The 23297-nt window shown below is 64.0% G+C and overlaps 1 protein-coding gene across 3 annotated transcripts in view; it reads right to left on the minus strand.

Annotated features, from left to right (window-relative positions):
• LOC112935828 (uncharacterized) overlaps positions 1–23297 on the minus strand; it is a 42212-nt gene that overhangs the window by 692 nt on the left and 18223 nt on the right. For 2 of the 3 annotated variants that reach the window (XR_011997989.1, XM_072742598.1), the window contains exons 2-5: positions 22253–22365; positions 16510–16591; positions 14177–14250; positions 1136–13873 (exon numbers count right to left, since the gene is read on the minus strand). The gene's annotated coding sequence lies outside the window, so the exon portion shown is untranslated. Of the gene's footprint in view, positions 1–1135; positions 13874–14176; positions 14251–16509; positions 16592–22252; positions 22366–23297 lie in introns of those variants that run through there. The other variant, XM_072742599.1, reaches the window with a different exon arrangement.

Below are 23297 nucleotides of genomic sequence, written 5' to 3' on the forward strand. Positions count from 1 at the left end.
AGATGCCCCCCCCACCCCCCGTGGAAAGCCTTCTCTGCCTCCAGTTGCACCAGCTCAGACGGCCCCTGGCGTCAGACGCCTTCTGCCCGGGTGCCTGCTGTCCCTGAGACGGCAAAGTGGAAGCTCCTCGGGCACGCAAGCCGCACATGAGCTCAAGCTGCAGAACCCCGGCCAAGATGGCAGCTAGGGGACAGTGGAGGTGGGAGGGCCCAGGGCACCCAGAGGAGGGTCCTGCCGAGCCCTGGCTGCTGCACGCATGACCAGGGAGGGCCCCCCTTAGCCAGCCCCGCTGGGCCCCTGGCTGGGTCTGGAGCCTCCCCTGGTCCCTGGCCCAGGGTCCCGACCCTGGATCAGGGAGGACCGTCCGAGTCTTCACTGTCCTCCTGTCGGGCTGGCGCATTTGAGGACCGCCTTGGTGTCCAGTCCCGTGTGCCCTGTGTGGCCGGCAAGAGCCAGCGGGGGGTAGCCTCTCACAGGGGGCGGTGGGCAGACTCGGGGGGCTGGGAAGGTGGTGCCTCATCGGGTCAGGGCCAGGCATCACGGGCGAGGGGCAGGGTGTGGACTCCCCAAGGGGTGCACTCGTGCTCTGTCAGGCGCAGACGGGCGTCTGCTAACCCCCAGACTTTGGACCTGGGGGGACAGGGCTGCAGCAGCCGTCGGCATGAGGCTCGAGGCCTCCGGGAGAAACAGGGTGAACACTGGGAAGGCAGTTGGCCCAAGGACGGACACCTGAATAGGGGCTGCCCCAGAAGCCGTCCCCAGGGAGCCGGGCACAGGATGGGGAGCTCCCGGGCTGAGACGGAGCAGCAGGTGTTGAAGTGGCCATGGAGGCTGGGCCCTGGCCTGTGCCTGCAGCTGCTGATCGGCGTCCACGCCCCCGGCAAGGAGTTCTCGGGGGTCTCTTCGCAGGAGGGGGGCTGAGTGACATGTCTTGGGCCTGGGGTCCGGGACGGAACCCTCTGGAAGGGCCCACAGGCTGCTGGATGGCAGGCCGGGAGTACCGCCTGGCCACGGCTCCAGGGCCACGTCATGCACACCCCTTCCCGGCCAATGCACCCCACGACAGCGCCCACAGGTGCACGCCCTCCATCACCTAGTCCCAGGGCTTTGGGAATGAACAGGGCACGACTCCAGATTCTCATCAGAACAGCTTTTATTGAAGCCGAGGTGTGCGTGCTGCAGCCTCCCGCCCACCTGGCCCATGGCCCGGGACCCCCAGAGTCACTTGCTGGGCATGGAGGCGGCCCTCCCGTGGGGACGTGTCGCTGGGCTCCTCGGGGAAGGCAGTAGGTTGTATAGTTATCTTCCGAGGGGGCAACATCACTGCCCTGAAACCACACAACCTACTACCTCACCCCGCCGGTGCCCGGGGTGCGGGAGGGTCCGCTGTCCCGCCCCTGCCCCATGCCCAGCCCCGGTCCCTGCCTGGTGGTTGGTGGCCACCAGAGCTGAGCCAGAAGGCTGGGCAGGCGCAGGGCAGGAGGGATAGTGCAGATGGCACATGCGGCGCAGCCCACTCCATCCCCCTACAAGCTGTGGGGGGGCGGCGTGTAGGAGCCCGTGTCCCCAGGGCCACGGTGCTCACAGAGCCTCCCCTCACATCCTGCCTGCAGTGCTGAGCGGCAAGGACTGGGCAGCCTCGGCCCCCCTCCGTGGAGGTGCCATCGCTGACCAGAGGCCTGACGCTGAGCTGGGCAGGCTGGAGAAGGTGCTGGGGGGCATGCTGACGTTCCCCCTGGGGGTCTGCCCTGCCACCCCAGCCTCATCCTAAGTCCACGGCTGCTCCTCCCAATGCCCACTGCCGGCCATGGGGATGGAGCCGAGGCCACAGTCCATACACAGGGGGTGGGAGGGTGGGGAGCGGAGGCAGGCAGGGCAAAAACTGCTCCCTCAGTCCCCTCCGGCTCTCAGGACAGTGTAGGGGGGACGGAAGGGTCGACTCTGAGCCCTCCCCTGCCCTGCACGCCTCACACAGTACCATCTGCAATCCTCATTCGTCCCCATTTCACAGAGGAGGAAAGTGAAGCCCAGGGAGGTCAAAGGACCTGCCCAAGGTCACACAGCGAGTGGAACCTCGGCCTGCCAGACCTAGTGCGCAGCAGCCACTGCCTCCGCCCCCGCGGCTGCTGCCCCTCCCCAACTGCACCTACATCCCTCCCCAGCCAGGGTCCTAGGTGCTGTCCATCGGCGATATTACAGCCACTTCAGGAAAGACAGTAGATTGTATAGTTACCCAGAGCAGGGCAGAGCCCCAAACTATACAACCTACTACCTCACCCCAAAGGGCCGTCGGTCATGGCACACGGACGGACGTCGTGGCTTCCAGAGGCGCCTCCTGGAGTGGGGGGGGGGGCTGCAGGGAGCGGCGGGTGCGGGGCTGGCTGGCTGGCTGGGGCCAAAGGGCACGGGGAGCCCGGCAGGCAGGTGGGCAGGGGCCCTGGGCTGTAACCCCCGGAGCAGCCACGAAGGCGGGAGAAAACCACAAACCCAAACCGGAGGGGAAAAAAAGAGAGAGATGTAGGGAGGGAGGGGCCAGGCCTTGCGGGAACTGTTGCAATGGCTGGATCACCCCCCTTGGGACAGGAGGGGCCGTTATGTTCCCACGGGGCGTCTCCTGCCTTGGCGACACCGGGAGGAAGGCCACCGTTTGCTGGAAGCCAACGTGTGTCTAAAAAGGCGCTGTAAGTGTCCCCCTGGCCACCCAGCCCCTCTCTGGCTGCCCCAGGACCCACTGGGGGCCTTAGGGCCTGCTCCCTCCACCCGCTGGACAGGCGGTGATGCCCTACACATGCGCTCTGCTCAGCCTGCTGCCGCCCAGAGTGACCTGAGCGTACCCACCTCGGCAGAGGCCACAGGACGCTCTTCTTTCAGAAAAGGGACCTGACTCCTCTGGGGAAGGCATCTGGGGCAGAACTGGAGACCCTGGCAGGCTCTGCACTCAGGGCCCGAGGGCACAGCCAGCCTGGATCAGTGTCCACCACGGCCACCACCTTCCTGGGGGGACCCTGAGGCAGAGCTGGTGATGTAGATGCCACTCTCAACCCATCTGATAGGTGAGCACACCAGGGCCCAGAGACATAGCATCACCTTCACACCGTCACAGCTGGCAGGTGGCAGAGCCGAGATGAGGACAGTTTGCTTTCCATCTAGTGAAGTAGTCCGAGTGCTCTGAGCTCCCCAGCCCCCAGCCCTCCTTCCATACCCCCCACGACACCCCCAGCAGGCTGCCTCCTCTGGGCAGGCCCCAGGCTGGGCGGTGCTGCAAGGTCCTTGCAGGCCCGGTGAGGCTGGGATTGCTGATCCTGTCTTGCAGTGATGATGGGCCGGGGGGTAGGGTCCTGGGCCCCCTTTCGGGGTCGGGGAGGGGGGTCTGCTCTTGGGCCGTGCTGGGCGGGGCCTTGCCCACTGCTGCAGAGGGAGGTCTCATGCCCAGGCCCGTAGGCAGGGGCAGCTGCCGCTCCCTGAATGGCCCCGGGCATCCTGGAGCCCACCCAGCAGCTCTATGAGGTGAGTGACTGTTGTTAGACTCATTACTGGGGGAAAAAATGGGCCAAGGACCTGGCTCCCGGCCCAGGGCTCCCCCATGAACGCCCAGGGGACTCTGGGGGAGGGACCCTATGCCTGACCCAACCTCTGGGCTTCAGACTTAGCTGCTGAGACCCTTATGCCTGCACACTGCAGGGCCCTCCTGGCTCTGACCTCTGGTGCCAGCAGGGGGAGGGTGGCACGAGGCAGGGGGGGAGCCCTGCAGGTGGAGCTGGCTGCAAAGCCAGGCTGGCCCCCTCGCTGTGCTTCTCTGGGCACATCTCATGCCCTCGAGGGCTTAGATTTCCTCACCGAGACATGGGGTCAGTGCAGGAGCTAGCCCTCGGGGCATCTGGGTAGCACCAGGCCACCCTTAACCAGGGCTGGAATCCATGTGTGTGCCACTGCGCAGACTCCGACACCCCTTGCCTTGCAATCTGCACCCGCCTGTCCTCCCTAGGCCTGGGCTTTTGCTTCGAAGCCTTCTGTGCTAACCCCTTCCAGCCCCAGCTGGAGACACAGACTGTACATCAGGCCAGCCCATGTGCTGGTCCCCCCACGGTGGGGAGAGACGGGGAGAGAAGGGGAGGCTAGAAGGAGACACACACCGTGCTCCGCACTGGCTGTCACCACAAGCACCCCCTCCCGCGGCCTCCAGCTCAGCCTGGGACAGGCCCAGGTGCCCTAGTTTTCTTCACTGGGCCTTTGTTCTTGTTCTAGGCTAGACTCACCGTGCGGCATCTCATGTCGAGGACCGGTCCTGGGTGCGTTAGGACTGCACACAAGCGCTGGTTCATGGCTGGGCAGAGAAGGGGCTACCTCGAGCACTGCTGGCCCCAAAGGGCCCTGAAGGCAAGCAGGGCACCCGGACGGTGGGCCCCAGGGACAGAAGAGTCTCACGTGCAGAGCAGGTCGGGGCTGAGCACTCCTCTTTCATCCAGACTCTGCAACAGAGCACATCACATCTCCTTTGGGCCACGGCCAGTCGTGGCGGAGGCCAGAGGGAACCGTCAAAGGGGATGGTGTCACGAGTGCAGCACATGCACATTGTGGGCATCACTGGGGGAACCTGCTGAAGGGTGGCAGGAGGAGGAGAGACACAGCTGCGGGCAGAGGGCACAGCCTGGGCAGAGGTTTGGCGGTGGGACCATTAGATCCCTGCCTAGGGACCCCCACGTCTGGTGGCAGGACCTGGAGACGAACAGGAGAGACACAGCTCTGACCACGTCCCTCCTTGCTCTGAAGTCTCTGGAGCAAGGACGGTCGGAGAGGCGTGCGGTGGCGCCAGGGGCCATCCTGGCCATCCTGTGAGCCCCCCTGGGGTGCACCCACACTGAGGCTGGGGCTGCAGACCTGCGCACCCGTCTCCCGCAGGATGGCAGGGCAATGACCCTGTGGGCTCAGGCCGGGCGGGAAAGAGCAGGCCAGACTGTGAGGGTGCACTCACTGCGAGGAAGGCCAACTGTGGACAGGAGCCCCCAGATCAGCACCACTTCTTGACCTGTTCGGGATTTATAAAAAAAGTAACCAGCGTCAGGATTGAGAGAGGCCTCAGCCATGCCAGAAGCCACGCCAGAGCTCTGTGTCTCCTCCCCAGACATGCCCCACCAGCCCGCGAATCCCATGCTCCCTGCAGGGGCCTGGAGAGGAGCCTCCATGGCCACCTTGGGCTGCACAGCTCTGGCTCAGAGACAACGGAGACCCGGGCCTTGTCTTTGGATGGTCAGGGCCGCCGATGTCCTGGTGCTGGGTGGCTCATGCCACACCAAGCTGCACGGACGCTCTGGGGCCTGGAGTTAGGAGGACCCAGGAGTGGGGAGCCGAGCTCCCCGCTTTACAGAGGAGGCTCTGGCCAGGCTGAGGCTCTTGCCCTGTGGCAAGCAAGGCCTGGGATCCTCCAGAGGGCAGAAATCCCAAGGAAGGGGCTCCCAAGACCTGCCCGGAGGCCTCAGCCAGGGCTTGCTTGATCGATCGTGACCCCACCTGGCTCTGGCCCATTCCAGCCAGATGCCCACCCAGGACTTGCAGGACGGAGGGGAAATGGCAACACAGGTCCTCAAACGAAAGGACACGGGTGTAAGACACGCACACGGCGGAGCACTGACCATCTGCAGGGCACGGAAGCTGAACTTGGGATGCTGCACGTGGGGCCCGACCCACGGGACCTGTGCCTCTGCTTCTTCCCACCGATACCCTGCCGGGTGCCGGCCCCCCAACCCTCCTTGGCCCGTCTCTGTCCTCTGCCAAGGGCGACCACCCCAGCTCTTCCAGCTTCCTGCCCACGAGGGCCCTGTCTCCTGTCTGGACACTGGGGAGGCCCCCAAGGGGCGTCCCAGCTCTGCCCCAGCTCAGGGACCAGCCATACTCTCTGGGGCCCTAGGCCTCCTGCCCGGAAGACCCAGCACCGCGGCAGGTGGTGTGGCAGGTGGGAGAGGTGCCCGTGGTCGACGGCGGCATTCCTCTCTCCCGGGGGCCTGGGCGGGTTCCCTGCACACCTGCTGCATTATTTCTCTCCGTGACCAGGAAGCAGAGATCACGACCCCCAGCAGGGTCCCCACTCTGGCTTTGCCCATACGAAGAAGGGGTTCACGCAAAACGTGGTTTTCTTTAGCCAACAACACGGGTTTTTTGGGAGGTGAGAGTGAGGACTTCCATTTCTGGGTCTCTGGCCCATCTGCAGAGACATTTCTGAGTGAGTGGGGTACAGCCCCAACTTGGGGTGTCCAAGGTGGAGGGGCAAATTTGCTGGGCCTTACCTGCCCCACATTCCCAGGGACCAGCACGGGCCTAGGCCTGGGGAGGACCCTCTTTTTCTTGGGGGAGATGGCAGGAATCCTGAGACAGAGCCAAGGGGACCCTTCCCAGTCAGCCCAGATGACGGCTGGCAGGGTGGCAGTAATGCTCCACGGAATGGGCTCCCTGAGCAGGGCCGCCGGGGCGTGAGAACTCGGCAGTCGCCCTGCCAGCCACCAGCCCTGGTCCTGCAGTGTCCGCCTGCGGGCAGGGCACTGGGCAGCCCCGGGTGGGAGGAGCCAGGCCAGCTGGGGACAGGTGTGTGGGAGGCCTTAGTGGGCAGGTGGCCCTTTCAGGGCCGGGTGGATGTCTGGAGTGAGAGAGGCAGACAGACGGTGTCACCCCGCAGTCACCTTGGGCTTGGCTCGGGGCCACCGAGAGCCGGGAACCCCCCCTCCAGGGCCTCCCCCCACTGCCGCCCCGATTGGGTTTCTCCCCATAAAGCGGCCAGTGTTTCTGCTCGGCAAGCCGTGCCAACAATGGAGTCTGGGAAAAAAACGTGGGGGTGGCATCCGGGGGCCCCGGGCGGGGGGCGGGTCTCCCTGAAAACGCGGCCCATAAAGCTAAGGAGGTAGCAGCCTGATCGACTCAGGCCGGGGCCGTGTGCCCACCGTGGGCCTGGCACGGCCAGGAGGCGGGGAGACTCCCACCCCGGGGCGCATGATCTACGCAGCGCCCAAACTCAGCAACTGAGACAAATACCGTCAAGTTCTTAAAAACCAACACAAAAACATCCACGGTGTAAAAACCTCAAACCTGAAGACAGAACGGACCTGGGTGCTGACTTCTCCTGCCTCGGGCCCCAGCAGCACCAGCCCAGGGCCCCGCTGCCCCCAGCAGCACACCTCGGGGTTGGAGTAGCCAAACCAGATTGGGAATCCAAATCTCTCTGGCACGAGGCTCCTCCCAGAGCCCCACGTACCCCCGGGTGCTTCAAGCCATGCGGGTGGGGAACTGGTACCTCCAGACCAGAGCCCCCGCACCAGCCCCCCACGGGTCTGGACAGACCCCAGCGCTCCGTGTTTTGGGGCCCTTGTGCACCCTCCCTGTGCAGCTGCCCACCCCCCACCACGATAGGCACCTCCACAGCCTGTGTCCGACCCTCCAGCTCCCTGCTTTCCTGTGCCCAGGGACCTCCGGGTTGGCCTAGTGAACGCCGCTCCCCAGGGTCAGGGCCAGGCCCGCAGGGGTGCCTGGAGCCCAGAGAAAGGCCAGGCACACAGGTGGCAGTCCTTGGGGAGCCAGGGCACAGGCTCCGGCCGGGGATGCTGACACACCTGCATCCATGGGGGCCACGGGCCTGGGGGAGGAAGGGACACCTGGCTCCGAGGTCCCCTGGGTCAGGGTTCCAACCTCTGCTCTGGCTCCAAGCAGTGATGAGCATTGGGCGAGCCAGCACCTCTGGCCTCAGCTGCCCTTGCAAGTGGGACAAGGATGCCGGGGCCATCAGGAGGATGCTGGGGGTGCCTCCGTGCCTGGGACAGGGTGTCCGCGGGGGTGGGGGGAGCTGGGACTCCCGAGGGAGAGGCAAGCATGCAGAGCCCTCTGTGATCCCGTGGGCATCTCCACATGGTGTTCACCGATGGGCAGCAGCACTAACCTCAAGGGCGAGCGTGCATCTGAAATGTTCTCCATTTAGGCTGCAGCCTGGGTTGCGAGACGAGCGGCGGCGGGCACGGGAGGGCACCAGATGCACACCTGTCATTAACAACGTCCGGCAGGGACCCCGCCCCAGCTGCAGCAGTCCCCCCAGACGGTCATTCTGCCGAGGGGCTCCACGTTCCCCTAGGAGCTGGTGCGTCTGGCCTGGCACGTGGTCACCACCTGGTCCCACGGGCTTTCCTGGGGGGAGCCAGGGTATGAGTAAATCTCACTTCATGGTGACAGAACGTTCTCTCTGGGAACCGCAAGGAGAGCGCGTCTGGGAAGGGCCTAGGGCAGCGTCCAGCAAGCTTCCCCACCTCAAGGGCCGGGCTGGGCCACAGGTGTCTGGGGAGGCCCCAGCCGGCTCCACGCGTGCTCTACTGGGTGTCCCCTGACGGGGTGGAGGTGACCCTCAGCCATGGCCAGGGCTGCCCCCGCTCAGCCTGACACGACTCCCTGGGAAACGGCTTCAGCCCCTTTAAAAGGCACATGCTGTCCTCGAACGTCACTCCCGGCCACTCCTGGGGCCAGACAAGGAAATTTCTATGATCCCCCTCGAGGAGGCAGGCGGCCCCTCGGCCCCTCCAGGACCTCATCACCCTAGGGTCCGCAAGCCCTGCCCGCTGCTCCCGCCACCTGCCAGGCGTCTGGGGCCCCACTGCCCGGGGCTGGCTCCAGAGACAGCGGCGTGTCCTCTGGGCCGCTCCGCGGGTCCCTGCGGCCAAGACTCCCGGGATGCTGCGCAGCCTCTGCTTGTGGCGCCATGGGGGCTACTACCCCGCTCCCTGGGCGCCGCGCTGAGCAGGAGCCGAGCCGGAGGCTGGAGGCGGGGGGCTGCTCCCAGCCCTGGGAGGTGCTCCAGGAAGTGGGGCCTGCGGGACACAGGACGGCGCAGGGCGCGGCGGGGCCGGCCACGGGGATGAGGAGGCTCCACTGGCTCCACCCCGTGAAGCCGGCTGCGAGCGGCCGAGCCGGGGGCTCCCGTCCAGGAGGCCCCGTCCCGCGCCCTGAGGACAGGCCCGAGCCGCGTCCAGCCCGGAGCGCAGGCCTGAGCCGGCTCCTCTCCCCGCGGGGCCGGAAGGGAGCGGGTCCTGCTGCCGGGGTCCCGGAGCCCCCCCCCCGCCCCTGGGGCCGCGTCATTTCCAGAACTGTCCGAGCAGCTCGGTGGCTGCCAAGGACTCCCTCCAGGAGCATGGCTTTAATTACAGCTCCTCTGGGCCCTGCTCGCAGCATCTCCGTCTGCTCGGCAGGGAAGCCCGGGGGGCGGCGAGGGGGCCGGGCCGGGTGAAGGGCCGGGGTTCCCGGCTGCCTTGCCAAGACGCGCCGGTGCCAAGCCCAGGGCGGCCGCGGCCAAGGCCGGGCTGGGGTGGGGGCCGCTGCTGGGCTCCGTCCAGGCCACTCGGGGCAGCCGGGCGGGCAGTGGTCTCCCTCCTCCCGCCGCCGCCAGCCTCACACAAAATGGCGGAGGGCTGCCGCGGCCATTTTGTGCAGCCCGGGAAGACAAAGGCCGCGGCGGCGGGGCGGGAAAGAGGACCGTCCACTCCTGAAGCGCGGCCTCCCGCGGGCGCGGGGGTCCGGGAGGGCCTGGCCAGAGGTGGGCGGCAGTGCCCTCTCCGGAGCCTGCCTCCTGCCCCCGCCCCCCGAGCTCCCTCACCCCTTGGGGGACCCCGGGTGGTCCTGGGGATGACCTCCCGCCCAGGGCGGTGGCCGCACTCGAGGGGACGCGGAGACGCAAGGCTTAACGGAGGCGCCTGCAGGACGAAAATCCTCCTGTGCCCCAGACCCTCAAAGGGCGGTCTTCACCGGCCGCCGGCGGGGTGGCCCCTGAGCAGATGGCCCGAGGGCTGCCCTGCATTCCAGGGACATCCCTGCACATCCAGCCTGCAGGCCGGGCTGGCAGCCTGTCCTCACCCGCCGCCGGCAGGCGCACGGACAGCTGGCAGGACCGGCCATGCCAGGGCAGTGCCAGGGGACACCGGGCAGGCCGGCTCCAGGGACGCCGGGCCACACCCCATCCCGAGTTCCTGTGGCACCAGAGGCCCTGCCTGATGGGGGCCCCGAGCCGGCCACGTTTCAAGCCTCAAGAGCCCTGTTCTGCATCTGCCGGGTGACAGCCCACCCCTGGTCTGTGTCCCTTTGGAGACACAAGAAACTGCCCCAGCAAACACCCGCTGGACCAGAAGCCTCCCTGGAGCACAGCGTGCTCAGCGACCGGAAGGCACCAAGAGCCCGTGTCTCTCTGACTCTGCCCTGCCCGTGGTCTCCACGTCTTTGGTCTCACTCAGAACCCCAGACGTGAGGCAGTGACCAGCAGGACTGCTCTGGGGGCCTCGGGTCCAGCCACAGGCCACCCCTCCCCACCTGCGCCCAGTGAAAACCCAAGGTTGAACCAATCCCACTTTACAGACCAGCAGACTGAGACCAGGGGGTCATCAGGGCCTGGCTCTGGACGAGGCCGGTGCGCGGCTCCTGAAGGGCACTGGGTCCAGGGAGAGTCCAGGCCCACGTCAAGTTACAGGAGAGAGTGGGATCTGGAGGGAACCCCAGCCCTTCCTGCAGGGTGGGTGCTGACGTGGGGACACACGTGGTCTGGAGGGCAGGTGCCACGGTCCCCCTTGCTTGTGTGACCACAGCTGTCCTGACAACCGACTGAGCATGACAAGGTGCTGTCCTCACTGAGGACCACTCCCCGGGGCAGCTTCTCCTCGGGAGCCACCCCAAGGGGATGAGAAGGCCTCACTGCCCTGGTTCAAGTCCCCACTTGACCGAGATGGCTGCAAACGTGAGTACCACTGCCAGGGCATATGCTTCCTATTGAAAACGGGGCAAATGCAAACAGCCTGCACCGGCCACGTGCCGGGCACCAGCCCGAGCCCACCGTGCTGAGCGCCAGCCAGTCCCCATTATGGCCAGACCTGCAGAGCATGAACAACCACAGAGAGGCTAAGTTACTCTCCCCCACACGCAGCCAAGACAGCCGTCATCCTGTCCTGTGCTCCAGGCACAAGGGAACAGAAACCCACAGACGTCTCCATTTACTGAGCCAGGTCACTCAGCTGCTAAGGGCCGGACCCCTCTGTGCTAGGTGACCCAGGCAAGCCCCACATCAGAGACCTTCCCTCTCTCTTCCTCGAGGTGACAGCAAGGCCGTTCTGGGTCCCCCGGGTCTCCAAGGCCAGCCACGCGAGGTGGACTCGTGTTCTCAGACAAGAGCAGCTCGGATCCAGGCGTGCTGGAGCCGACGGGAGCCCGCGCTTCCCAACCCAGAGCTGGCCTGCTGACCCTCCAGCTCCATGGTCAGCGGGGAACAAGGCCTCCAACCGGGGAGATGCCCGAGGCCAAGTGTCCAGCAGAGCGCAGACAGGGGAGGGAACCCAGGGCAGCACAGATGGCAGCCCCAAGCACTGTTAGCCCCACCGGTCTGGGAGCCTCTTGGTTTCATTCCAGCGAGAAGACTCCTCACAAACCCTCTGGCCCACCCCGGGCACCATTCCATGGAGGCCCTGAGCTGGAGGCCCCGTCCCCAGCCTCCTGCCCCCCCCCCCCCGGAGGCTGCCTTTCAGTACCCAGCAGCCCTACATGGCAGAAAGGCCACCCGCTCCTGGATCCGAGACGCATTTCTGCTCCTGAGCTGGCTGGGGCCAGGCCCCGGCCCCGCCGCCCCTTGACCTCCCGGAGCATATGCCCCCCTGGGGCACCCACCCAGCAGGGCCGTCAGCACAGCGATGGCTCTTAGAGGGGCGTCCGGCTCAGGGCCTGGCACACTCACAGGCACCAAATCGAAGGTGGCCGTGTCGGGGGGCAGCTGGCAGGGCAGGCCCTCCTTGCCACCGGCCCGAGAGGGTTCGCCCAGCACCTCTCCCCGCACGTTTCAGCATTAACCATCCCCAGCCAGAGCGCTGCTCAGACTCGGCGAGCAAGCACTGAGCGATGCCCATCATTCCGCATCTTGTCAACATTCTCACTGGGACAAAAAGACCGAGTGCAAAGTGTTCTTAAGGCCCTAATTTCTATCTGGTAAATAAAGGCTGTGCTATCTGGCCACCGGGCATTAGAATGAACTGCTGCCCTCCTCAGCCGTGGGCACCACACACGGGTCAGCCTCGGAGCAGTGGCTCTGCCGTGGGGCGTCAGGCCCGTCCACACCAACCTCTGAGGAACAGGGCAGCCTGTCTGTCCACACCGTCTGTCCACAGGAACCTGGGGTGCTGGGGACGGCGGGGCCACATCCCTTCAGAGAACCAGCTGCCACTGGGCGCTGAGCAGAGGCGCGCGACTCCTGTCCTACCGGGCGTGGGGGAGTCAGCAGGGGCTTAGCACGGCCAAGGCCCCAGAGATGGAGGGAGCCTCCCCTGCGCAGACCTCTCCCCACCCCGGGCCACATCCGGGCCGACTTCAAGGACAACGATACTGAGTCAGTTCAGACACAGATCCCACCAACCGAGTCACTGCTCCCCATAAACCTCTGACATCTCCCAGCTCAGCATCCCGAAGGGGCTCCATCATCCCGATGACTCTCCGGGACCACAGATGAGGCCAGAGCCAAGCTCTTCACGGCCCCTGGCCTCTGTTTCTGGCTGCACAGAATGGAGACGCTTGGCTGCACCTTGCTGGTCGCGCTGGGCTGCGGGAGGGCATGTGTGCACGCAGGAGGGGTGGTCCTCCCCTCTGGCCCTGAGCATGTTCTCACCCCTGTGGCGACTGTGCTGTATGGTCATCCTGCTGCCTGAGGACAGAGTAAGCGCCTACTGCATGCACTGGCCTTGTCTTCTGTCCACCGCACGGTATGGGGAATACGGGTCCTGCCCTGGGAGAGTCCCCCCACCCCCAGGCCTGTCCTCCACCCAGGCAATTCCCCACCTGTCCTGGGCCTCGGCGGCTGTGCACAGACCCCGTTCCTCTGGCCCCAGAACCCTTCTAGCACCTCAGGTGGGTTGGCCCTGCCTCCTTGGACCCCCACGTGTTCCTGAGGACGCACCCCTGTGGCCTCCGCTCAGGGCTTGGAGGCAGGACCCAGCTGCACATACTGGTGCCTGCCCTGCAGGAGGGCGTACCTCCGGGGGCGTTGGGGGATTTCACAGTGGACCCCCAGGAAAGCACCTAGACTAGATGGCTTTGGGCAGAGCCCCGCGGGCCCTGGGGACATCTGGGACCAGCTGCACCCTCAGGTCCATTTCCCCAGCCACAGCACCCCCAAGCTCCTTGGCCCTCTGCTCAATGTCATCTCTTACCCGTGCCGTGCTCTGCCCTGCTTTCTCTCTGCCTCCACTCTGTTCTTCCCCTTCCTCTGTTACCCGCCCTGGGTCCCCTTTTCCCTCTGTCCCATGGCCTCTGTGGGCCTCCCCCTCTCCCCACCCGACTTCCACCCCCACCCTGGGCACCGGCTGGCGCAGGCTCTGCGTGCAGACACAAAAGCCCTGGAGGCAGCATCTGCAGAGTCTTGCGGGCAAGCTGGACCTGTAAACACATGAGGCCCAGATGGCAGAGGGCTCCTGAGCCCAGACGCAACAGCCTGGGGTCCTCTCCACATGGACCTGGGGGGCAGGTCTGCCCTGGCCATGGCAACAGCGGGGGAGGGGAGGGGAGGGGATGCCTGTCTGGCCCACATGGCCCCACCGACTCCCCAGGAGCCTAGCATCAGCCAAGTGGGCCCTGCCGCCTGCATGGGGCGCCGGGCTCTCAGGGGAGGAGCAGGGTGTGTGCAGGGGGCTCCGAGCACAACAGGCCGCCATTAGGGCCATGGGGCTGCCGGGAGAGGGAGTGGCAGGCCAAGGGCCTTCTCACCTGCTGAGCCCCTGAGCTCTGTGCACTCCGAAGACACTCCCGAGCAGTCCCCAGCAGCTGGCCCGAGCTCTCCCACCGTGGACTCCCGAGACAGATGGCTCCTTGCAAAAGGAGCTTCACGCAACTTCTGTGCAGAAGGGAGCCACAAACACGGGCCTGAGTCCAGCTTCCTGGGGTAAGAGACCTGGGCAAGCCCCTGACTTCTGGCAGAACTTGGTCCCTCAGCTACAGAAAGAGGCTGGAGGCAGGTCAGGGCCGAGACTGGAGCAGACCCAGCGGAGCCTGTGCAAATGTGCGGGCAGTGCCCAGCTGGCTCCTTGGTGCTCTGCAAGCCCCGTGGGTGTGTGCATGTGCGTGTCCCATCCCCACAGCGGTACCTGGGGAGGGAGCGGGGAGACCTGACTTGCAAGATTAGAAATGCTGCACTGACCTGAGAGGGAGGCATGGTCGTCTGAGCTTCAGGGCTCCGCTGCAGAACAGGGTGGCTGGAAGGAGGTATGAGTCCTGGAAGGAGAGACAGAGAGAGAGACACCTGGTCTCAGGAAGGAGACCCCAACTGCGCGGGCATGCAGCACCCGCCCACCCTGCCCTGAGACCCTGGGAGGCCACTGCAAGGACCCCAAGGGCCATGAAGCTGCTGCATCAGTGTGACTTCACGCCCAAAACACTGGCAAGGACACACCCCAGTTTTCTGGGGCATCCATCTCCAGGGGGCCGCAGCTGGCGGCAGGTGTAGCGGCAGGACCCGGAGCCAGAGAGACGCAGGTTCAAAATCAGACTCGGCAAGGCCTGATGGCTTGGCCGGGGCCCCTCGCTGCCTCTCTCTCGCTGCATTTAGGGTTGGGGAGAATCAGATGAGGCAGTGTGGGAGGCGTTCAGGAGGATGAGAGAAACACAGCTGTGCTGAGTGTGAGTGCGCACCCTCCCCGCCCCCTGCCCTCACCCAGGGCCTCAGGGTGTCAGGGAGCGTAGGCACCAGGCAGCTCTCTCGGCATCCCCGGCATGACCGTTGCAGATGGTGCTCCCTGAACACTACTTCCTGCAAAGGACAGTCTTTTCCTCTTTGCTTGGGCTGCTAGGACGCTCAGTGCTGAATTCACAGGTCTTCACCAGCAACCCGAGACTTCTATGTGACATGGCTTCTTTTAGGGCTACCTTCAATTTTCTCTTTGCCCTAATTTCCTGTTTATTTTTATTTTCTGCATTGTCTATATTGCTCTAAACTCTAACAGAGATATACATATTTTCATATTTGTGTGTGTTTGTTTGTTTATTTATTTATTTATTTATGTGACAGAACAGGAACATAATATCTAACATCTCGGTGCCCTGTCCACCCATATGATCAGTGGCGGCTATGTGTGTATGCTTCATCTTGCAAGTAGTGGGTTAGGACTGATCCTAAGCCAGAACCCCCACTTCCTGGCCAGAAGAGGCTCCCTCTTCTGCTCCTACTGGTACCTGGCGGGGGCAGGGCACACAGGAAGAGGTCTTTTGCAAATGCAAAAACAGAATCCCAAGGAGAGGCCATGGTTTCCCCAAGACCACACAGCAGTGAAGGCCAGGTAGGTCTGCGACCGAGGAGGTCTGACCTGGAAACCGCAGCTTCGTCCCCCGCCCTGATGTGGGCATTCCCGTGAGCCCTCAGGGTTGGCGAGGCTGCCCCCAGGCTGACCCCGGCGATGGAGGTGCTGTCCTTGGACATTGCAAGAGGCACGGACAGAGAGCCTCGGGCTCTGCTGCCCCACACGGCACCTGCTATGGGCAGGAGGCTCCCCACCCTGTTGTTGTGCAAATGGACCATGACCCCCACACAGAGCTGCTCAGATCTTCAGATCAGGGTGCAGACCTCCCCGACTTGGGTGTCTCCCCAAGGTCGTGAAACTAACCTGTGGCATAGCAGGCCTGGGTTCCTGGGATACGGAGCCTCTCCTCGCTGCCTCAGAGATGCAGTCAACTAGGCCCCTGGCCACACAAGCCCCCACTCTGCCTCGACCCACCATCTCATCTCACTTATTAGCACCAGCACACGTAAACCCGAAATGACGAATGTAGGGAACTGGACCGTGCTGAGCTCGGCAGAGGGAGGGGCCAGAAAAGCACCACAGTGGCCAGATACCGGGAGGGTCTCCTGCCTTTCAGTGAAGCATAAACCACTGTGCTTCCTGGGTGCCCACCGTGTGCAAGACTTGTGTACCGTCCCCTGGCCCTCTCAGTGAAGCCACAAATGCTCTGGGATTTATTGTGTGTCCCCAACACTCCCCCAGGAGGAACTGCCGCCCCAGCCTTACGGACGAGCAGACCGAGGCTCTGTAGGAGCCTGTCCAAGAGGACGGCTCACAGCTGGGGGGCTGGGCATGCCCATCCCTTGGCACCACCGCAGGTGGCAATGGCCCACAGCTCGCTCAGGAGAGTCTCTGTGCCAAACTCGGCCCTCCCTGATTCCATCTGCTTGGAGGGGGCGAATCAGAGCACTCAGGCCGCAGGGTAGACAGAGGACGCACTGAGAGGCAATGGCACACAGCAGGCCAGGGAATCCTTGGCTCTGCTCCTCACTCCTGGTCCTGGAGCAGGGTCTCATTCACCTGCCCAGGGCCAGGCTAATTCCTCAGGAACTCTGGGCAGGGTGGGCCTGGCTGCAGACTGGGGTCTGCAGGGCTGGTGCTGGGCTCTTTTGAAAGATGGGCTTGTGTTCCCTTCCTGGCCAGGCCGCCCACCTCCAGGGCTGCCTCCCTGCCCTGGCCCAGGGCAAAGACCATCTACCTGGGCTAGGCGGTCCTGGAGTGTCTCCTGAAGTCCACGATGGGTTCTGGCTCCTTGGGAGTGGTCTGGGAGGGCTCACGTTCTGGAAGACACAAGGTGACCAAGGAGTCAGCGGCACAGGCCTGCTGGCACATGGCCTTGGGAGGGAAGGGGCCTCGCTGTGACCCTCCCCTGCCTCTCGTTCACCCTGCACAACCACCTGCAGATGGGCCCAGCCCACCACTCACTGCAGGCAAGGCGCCCAGGTGCCCAGAGGTTACAGAACCAAGGAAAGCCTCGTCTGACCGCCCTCCTCCCAGCCCTGACCTGGACTCCCACCCGAAACCAAACCCCAACCACTCGCTTCCTTGCAGCCCAACCATGCTCATCTCCAGTGTCTGCAGGGAAGGGAGCTGACGGCGTGTGGCACCTGGTGCCACACCACGGGGTGGCCCTTTGCAGTGCCTCAACCCCCTAGCTCCAGACCCACATTGGCTCCTACCCTTCCCTGGGCCCCGAATGTCCTCCTGCTGTCAAAGGCCTCATTCCTACCCATCCTTTAGGTCCCTCTTCCAGGGATGCTGCCTGGGTCAGAGACCTCCCCCGCTCTGGTGGTAGCCAGGCTGGGGTCCCCTGAAATTAGCTCATGGATTCTTATGCTGCCTGTCCCCACCAAGGCTGGCAGCTCGGCAGCAGCAGTGACCAGCTCCTACGCAGCTGCGTGCACCGTGGCCTAGCACAGTTCCAGGCACCCAGGATGACGGGGAAGCGCCCCCCTACTATTGGAACAATGTCTCTAGACAGGACTCCGGGTCTTTTCCCAATGAGCCAGCAAGAGAACAGCCCGGGACCGATGGAGCGGGAACACCAGGCTCTGAGGTCCTGATGGCGTCTGCCCGGTGACTCCCAGGCGGGGCTCTTGCTTCCTGCCCTGCCTCCGGCTCAGGCTTGCATCTGGGGTCCAGGCTTCCCCAAAGCAGGACTGGCTCCCTGCGCGTGAGGACAGAATGGCAGACCCGGACCCAGGCCCGACTCACCGCAGAGAGGAACCAGGCTGGGCTGCAGCGGGACCCACTCTGCCTCTGGCCCAAGCCGGGAACGGGTGGCTGGGAGGAAGGCACTGAGGCTCCCCTTCCGCATCGTCTGTGAGCGCCCCCGGGGTCCTGACCACGCCCATGCAAGGTGGAAGGCTCCCGCAGATCCCCAGGGGCAAGCAGGCTCAGTCAGGAAAGCAACCTTCCCCGGACCCATCACCTGAGCAGGTTCCACCCGGAGCAGGAGTCCCCGGCGCTGAGTCACCCAGTTGTCACCGGCTGGCTTCCAGCCCTCCCTGTCAGGCCTCTGCCTGGGGCTCATAAGGGCCCGGAGGCAGGAGGAGACCTACTGGTAGGTCCCCGGATGTGCTTGGACTCCCAGCCCCCAAATGCTGGGTGGAACCCCAACAACACCCCCGAAGATGGGGGCCTACAGGAATGTGAGCCCAACGTGCTGTCTGTACACAGTGTGGACTCAGGGCCTCGAGTCACACAGTGCTGGGTTCTAATCCTGCTTCCCCTCTCACTGCCTAGAGCCTCTCTCACCCTTAGACTCCCTAGCTGCAGGACAGGGCTTCTGGGCTGGAGCACCTCACCACCTCATTTTATAGGAGGGAAGCACCCCTGAGAAGGGACTGCCCTGAGGCAGCACAGCCCTGGCCTGGCCGGCTAGGACGCCCCTGCCCCTGCCCCCCGCCTCTCCTCCCAGCACGACGGAGCCCTGGCGTGCACGGGTATTTAATGACCCCAGGCCCATCTGCCTGAGCCTGTAGGATGGGCAGGTCAGGAAGTCCCCTGAGCGAGGGCGTCTCCGATGCCCTCACCTGGAGTTGATGGGACAGCACACTGGGGCCTGCCCAGGAAAGGAGCACCCCAAAGAAGCATGCACCCACTCCTCTGGACTGCGAACTCGGCCCGGTTGGGGCTCACCAAGGGCGGCTACCATGGGCGTCACACAGTGGTGCCCACAGGCCCAGCAGCCAAGGGAGCCCTCCTTTTTGCCAACAGCTCAATGCAATGTAACTAGCTGGTGTTAGGAGCAGAAGGCAGGCTTCCGGGGGGCTGGGGGAGATGAAGACAAGACGTGGCCACCCCACACCTGTTCTGGACACACGAGGGGTGTGGAAAAATTCTGTCCTGACATCCTGATGGGTGAGCAGAGCTCCAGCTTCGGGAGCAGGTTTGGCTCTGGGATCTGCGCCCAATCCCCATAGGACATGGGAGCCACACGTGGCCACGGATGGAAACCTCCCAAGGACAGCTGCCCTGGGTGGGTGATGCGAAGGCTAGGTGCCCCTTCCAACTTCAGAGCAGCGCTGAGAATGCTCTCCCCCGGGGCCTTCTGCTACCCCCATATCCTTGCACCCACTCTCCCAATGACAGAACAGCCAGGCTATGTGTCCACCTGTCCTCCCTCAACAGACCAGCCCACATGGTGTGCGGTGGGGAGGGAGGCCAGGGGCCCCCGCCTGTCTCAGGGCCAGTAATGAACTTGGGCCCCCAAGTCCCAGAAGTCACGAGGCAGGTTGGGGGAAGTGCAGGGATGGTGCAGACCCACTGGCTCTGCATGCTGGGCAGCTCTGGGCACAAGATTGCCCTCTCCTGCAGTTTCTACCCGCGCTGTGCAAGAGCCCGCCCACCTCCTAGAGCTGTGGCACCGCCGCTGACAGAAGTAGAGGCCTCACGCCCAGGCCTGGCTCACAAGGATGCCTACCATCACTGCCCGCCGGGGGGGCCTAGAGCCACCCAGGGGCCCGGCACGGGGGTCCGTCCCCTCTCAGAGCCTGTGCCCCGTGGGATGGTCACTTGGATGACGGGGTCGACAGCTTTTTCCCACACAGTTCTGGCCTCTGGAAGGACTGTGGCACAATGAGGCTGGTGCCTGACTGGTCAGAACCAACACCGGGCCCCAACAGGATGTCTCAGAGGTCCATCCCCGCCCACCCTGGTCCCCTCCTTGCCCATGCCCATGTCCCGGTCTCCAGAACATTCCTGAGTATCTGCAGGGTAGCCCAGGGACCCCTTCCAGCTCTGGACAAGCCCCTTCACCTCTCTGGGCCTCAGGCTTCCCACCTGTTAGGGACAACGACACATACCTCTTCAAACTCAAGCAAGATTAGGGATAATACCTGCTCCATGCCCAGGCCCAACGGGGCTCACTGGACTGCATGCCCACTGCTACTGTCCCCCAGGGTGCTTCGAGGACATGTGCGAACTTGCCCTGGGCCTTTACCTTGGAGAAACTCCTTCTTCTTTTTTTTTTTTTTTTTTTTTGAGAAACTCCTTCTTGATCTCTTATCTTACCAGGGACCAAGTTGCCTGGGGTGTGGGTCCTGAGTGGACACCGTGGGGCAGGAGCTCTGAGCCCCCAGCAGGAACCTTGATGTGGGCCACACTGCAGGGCCCAGAGCCACAGGAGCACGGACCCCCAGGGGGCTCAGCCTGCCTCGTCCATACTTCTCTTTGAGATTAAATTGGGCCCCTCCGAGGTCACGTGTAGGAGAAACATCCTCCCTGCAAGGGCTAGTTGCTAATGAGTCATGCACTGAGCACACCCTCGATTTATGTGCAGAAACGCCCTGCGGAGGACTGAGGCCTGGCCCCGGGGTCATGCCACGTCGGATTCCCGGATTCCCAACGCCTCAGATACTCAAGGCAGGTTGGGAGGCGTCAGAAATAGGCTGCAAGGGACGCCTGGGTGGCTCAGGGGTTTAGTGTCTGCCTTCGGCTCAGGGCATGATCCCAGGATCAAGTCTTGTATTGGGCTCTGCGCAGGGCGCCTGCTTCTCCCTCTGCCTATGTCTCATGAATGAATAAATAAAAACTTAAAAAAAAGAAATAGGCTGTAAGCTTGTGGGGATCCGCACCCTTCTGCCAGAGTCGGCCAGATATGCACAAGAGAGGGGTGCAGCTCTGTGGCTTCATTTGGGTCAACGTGGCTCCAGCAGGGACTTGGGGAGCCAACGGCTACCACGGCAGGTGAGGTCACAGGCAGGCTCACATCCCCGGGGACGCAGCATCTAGTGGCAGAGCTGCTGGCGCCTAGGGCGGAGCCTGGGCTGCAGGGCCCACCAGGCCACGGAGGATCCCCCAGGCTGCGTGGCCTGCAGGAGCCTGGCCTCTCGGAGCCCCGGGTTTTGCATCTTAAAAGCCGCCATTTACGGCTACTGGACAAAGCTGACATCGGAGAACAAACAAACGTGAAACCCCCAACAGCTCGGCCTGCACATGCACCAGGGCTCCCACCAGGCAGCGGCCCACGCCACACAGGTGACCGACCTGGGTCTAGAAAAGCGAGTCCCCGCCAGATGCGTGGCCGTTCACACTCCCACCTTGAGCTCCACCAAGTCGGGGGGCATCGCACAGGATGTGGATGCCTCTAACGGGAAAGGAACAGGCCCCAGCACCCACGTGACAAGAGTCCCGCTCTCCACAGGCGTCCGTTCCAGACGTCAGACTGCAAACACTCAGGGTGCGAAGGGAGAGGTCAGGGCGGGCCCTGTCCCACCGCGGCACTGCAACCACCATCGGCTTTGAGGGGCCTCTTCATGCTCCCCATTCTCAGTGCTCCCCCACCACCCCCCAAATTGCCTCTGCTCCTTTTCAAGGGGCCAGACATACCCTAGTGATGGTGCCGCCCTCATCGCAACCTCCTGCTCTTTCCCTAAACATGTCTCTTTTGGGGGGAGAACGTGCAGCAAGAATTTGGGTGGGTCAGGGTCACTCCGGTCGGGCAGCTTAGTTTTGTGATTTAAATGAGTTTTTTTCCTCACTCAGTAAGATCTGGACAACTGAGAAAAGGAGAAAGAGGCGGCCAACAGGCCTCCTCTGCTGAGCCCAGGCTGCGCGGACTCCCCTCCCCAGAGGGGCCCCCACATGCGCCAAGGTGTTCCCACCTGGCAGTGGCTCCCACTGGCGCATCTGCTGAGTGGCCACATGACATCCCCACATGCTACCTGACCCAGACTCCCCACCCCGGGCAGCGACCGGCCGCTCCGTTTGTCACAGCGAGGCTTCATGCATAGATCTCTCCCCTTCCCCAGGGGAGGTCCCCCAGAAGTGGGGTCCCGGCTCAGAGCCCAGGAGCACTTTCACACACCCAAGGCAGCAGCTCCAACCTGGCCCCTCGGAACCTTCTGGAGAGCCCCCCAAATGTCCGAGGTGGTGGGGGAATGGAGGCTGAGAGTGGGGGACAGTAGCCTGAGGTCACACAGCAGGCCAACCGTCCAGCTGGGGGGGACCGAGGCCCCTGCCCACCAGTCAGCGTGATCTCCCCGACACACACTTCATAAAAGGCCTTAACGGACGCTGCCTCAGACCTGCCCTGGCTGGACAAAGACACCAGGGCCCTGGGAAGGGTCTGGGCACCAATGCCCTCGTGCCACAGACCTGTGACAATGAATGGCAGGAAAGAAGAGGGGTGCGGTGGGTGCTACAGAGGGTCTGGGCAGCTGACAGCCAAGGGAGAGGAGGCAAGAGGACTTCCTGGAGGAGGAGGACCCCCATAAGCTACAGCAGGCAACAGGGCCGTGCCAGAAATTCATGAACTGGAAATGTCCGACCTAGATTAACAGAGCCGGCTGCCACTCACCAAGGACCTGAGGGGCTGACAGTCCACCTTTCACAGCCACTGAGTGCCTTCTAGGGCACCTCTCACAGCTGATCTTCCCGAATGAACCCCCGCCCCCCAACAAAGCAGCAGCTGTGGGTTTCCCATAGCCTGGAGTTACCTAGAGTCCTCCCTCCGTGGGCTGCAGGTGCTCAGGGCTCCGGCCCATCCAGTCAATCCGGCGCTGCCACACTGTCCCCGATGAGGTGGGCTCATGAGCCCCTCATGTTAGTCCTGAAAAGAAACACAACGATGGAGGTTAAGAAAGGAAGCTCTGCCCCCTTGTTTCTCTGAGTGCCTCGGCCCCCGGGCGCCGTGGCCAGCCTAGTGGCTCATGGCACCGTACTGACTGTGGGTTCCCAGCCTTCCCTTCTTCCATTTCAGCCTCTGGATCCCGTTTCGTTCATTCATGAAACGTTTCCCAAGAGCCCAGCCTGGGCCAGGCTGGTGGTTCTGGCCCCTCCTTCTGGGGACGCTCCATCTCCCAGGGCAGACACAAGCCATGAAGTGGTTGCCCAAGCTCGGAACTATGGGACTACAGGGCGGTGGGCAGGTGGGGAGCTAGGAGGGCTCCCAGGAGGAGGCGATGCCGTGCTGCAGTCCACCGAGGCGGGAGGATGGCAAGGTGCAGGGGCCAGAGCAGGCTGTTGGGAGCCTCTCCAGTCCCAGGAAGGGGAGACTGGGCTCCAGCCTGGAGCTGGATGGGAGTCCCACAGGGTGGAAGTCAGGGCAGAGGCCTGCATGGCCTCTGGTCACACGTTCCTGCACAAGACAGGGACATGCCAGGCAGCGGCAGGACCTGGGTATGGACTGTGTGGCAGGGAGGGGAGCCAACGACGACCCTGCAGGTTAGTGGCGAGGGGACATCCCCTGGGAACTACAGAGGGGAGCAGGGGACAGCTGAGGTCACAGCAGAGGGACTCCCCCAGTGGGGGCTGCCCAGTCAGGCCTCAAAGGGCGCACTGTCCAGGCAGCCTGCCTGGGCCGGCCCCGGCCTCCCTCGCACCCGGGCCAGGGTGGCGAGCTATGTCCTCATTTGGTTTTAGAGCCACGTGGCTCCGGAGCCAGAGAAACGAACGCACCTCCTTGCTTCTGCCCAACTCCGTGGCCCCGGCCCCCACGCCCCAAGGCACCAGGACGGAGAGGGCACGACCTCCATCCTGACC

Source organism: Vulpes vulpes, chromosome 16 (genome assembly GCF_048418805.1).
Source record: "Vulpes vulpes isolate BD-2025 chromosome 16, VulVul3, whole genome shotgun sequence".
In the NCBI taxonomy this organism is placed as follows: Eukaryota; Metazoa; Chordata; class Mammalia; order Carnivora; family Canidae; genus Vulpes; species Vulpes vulpes.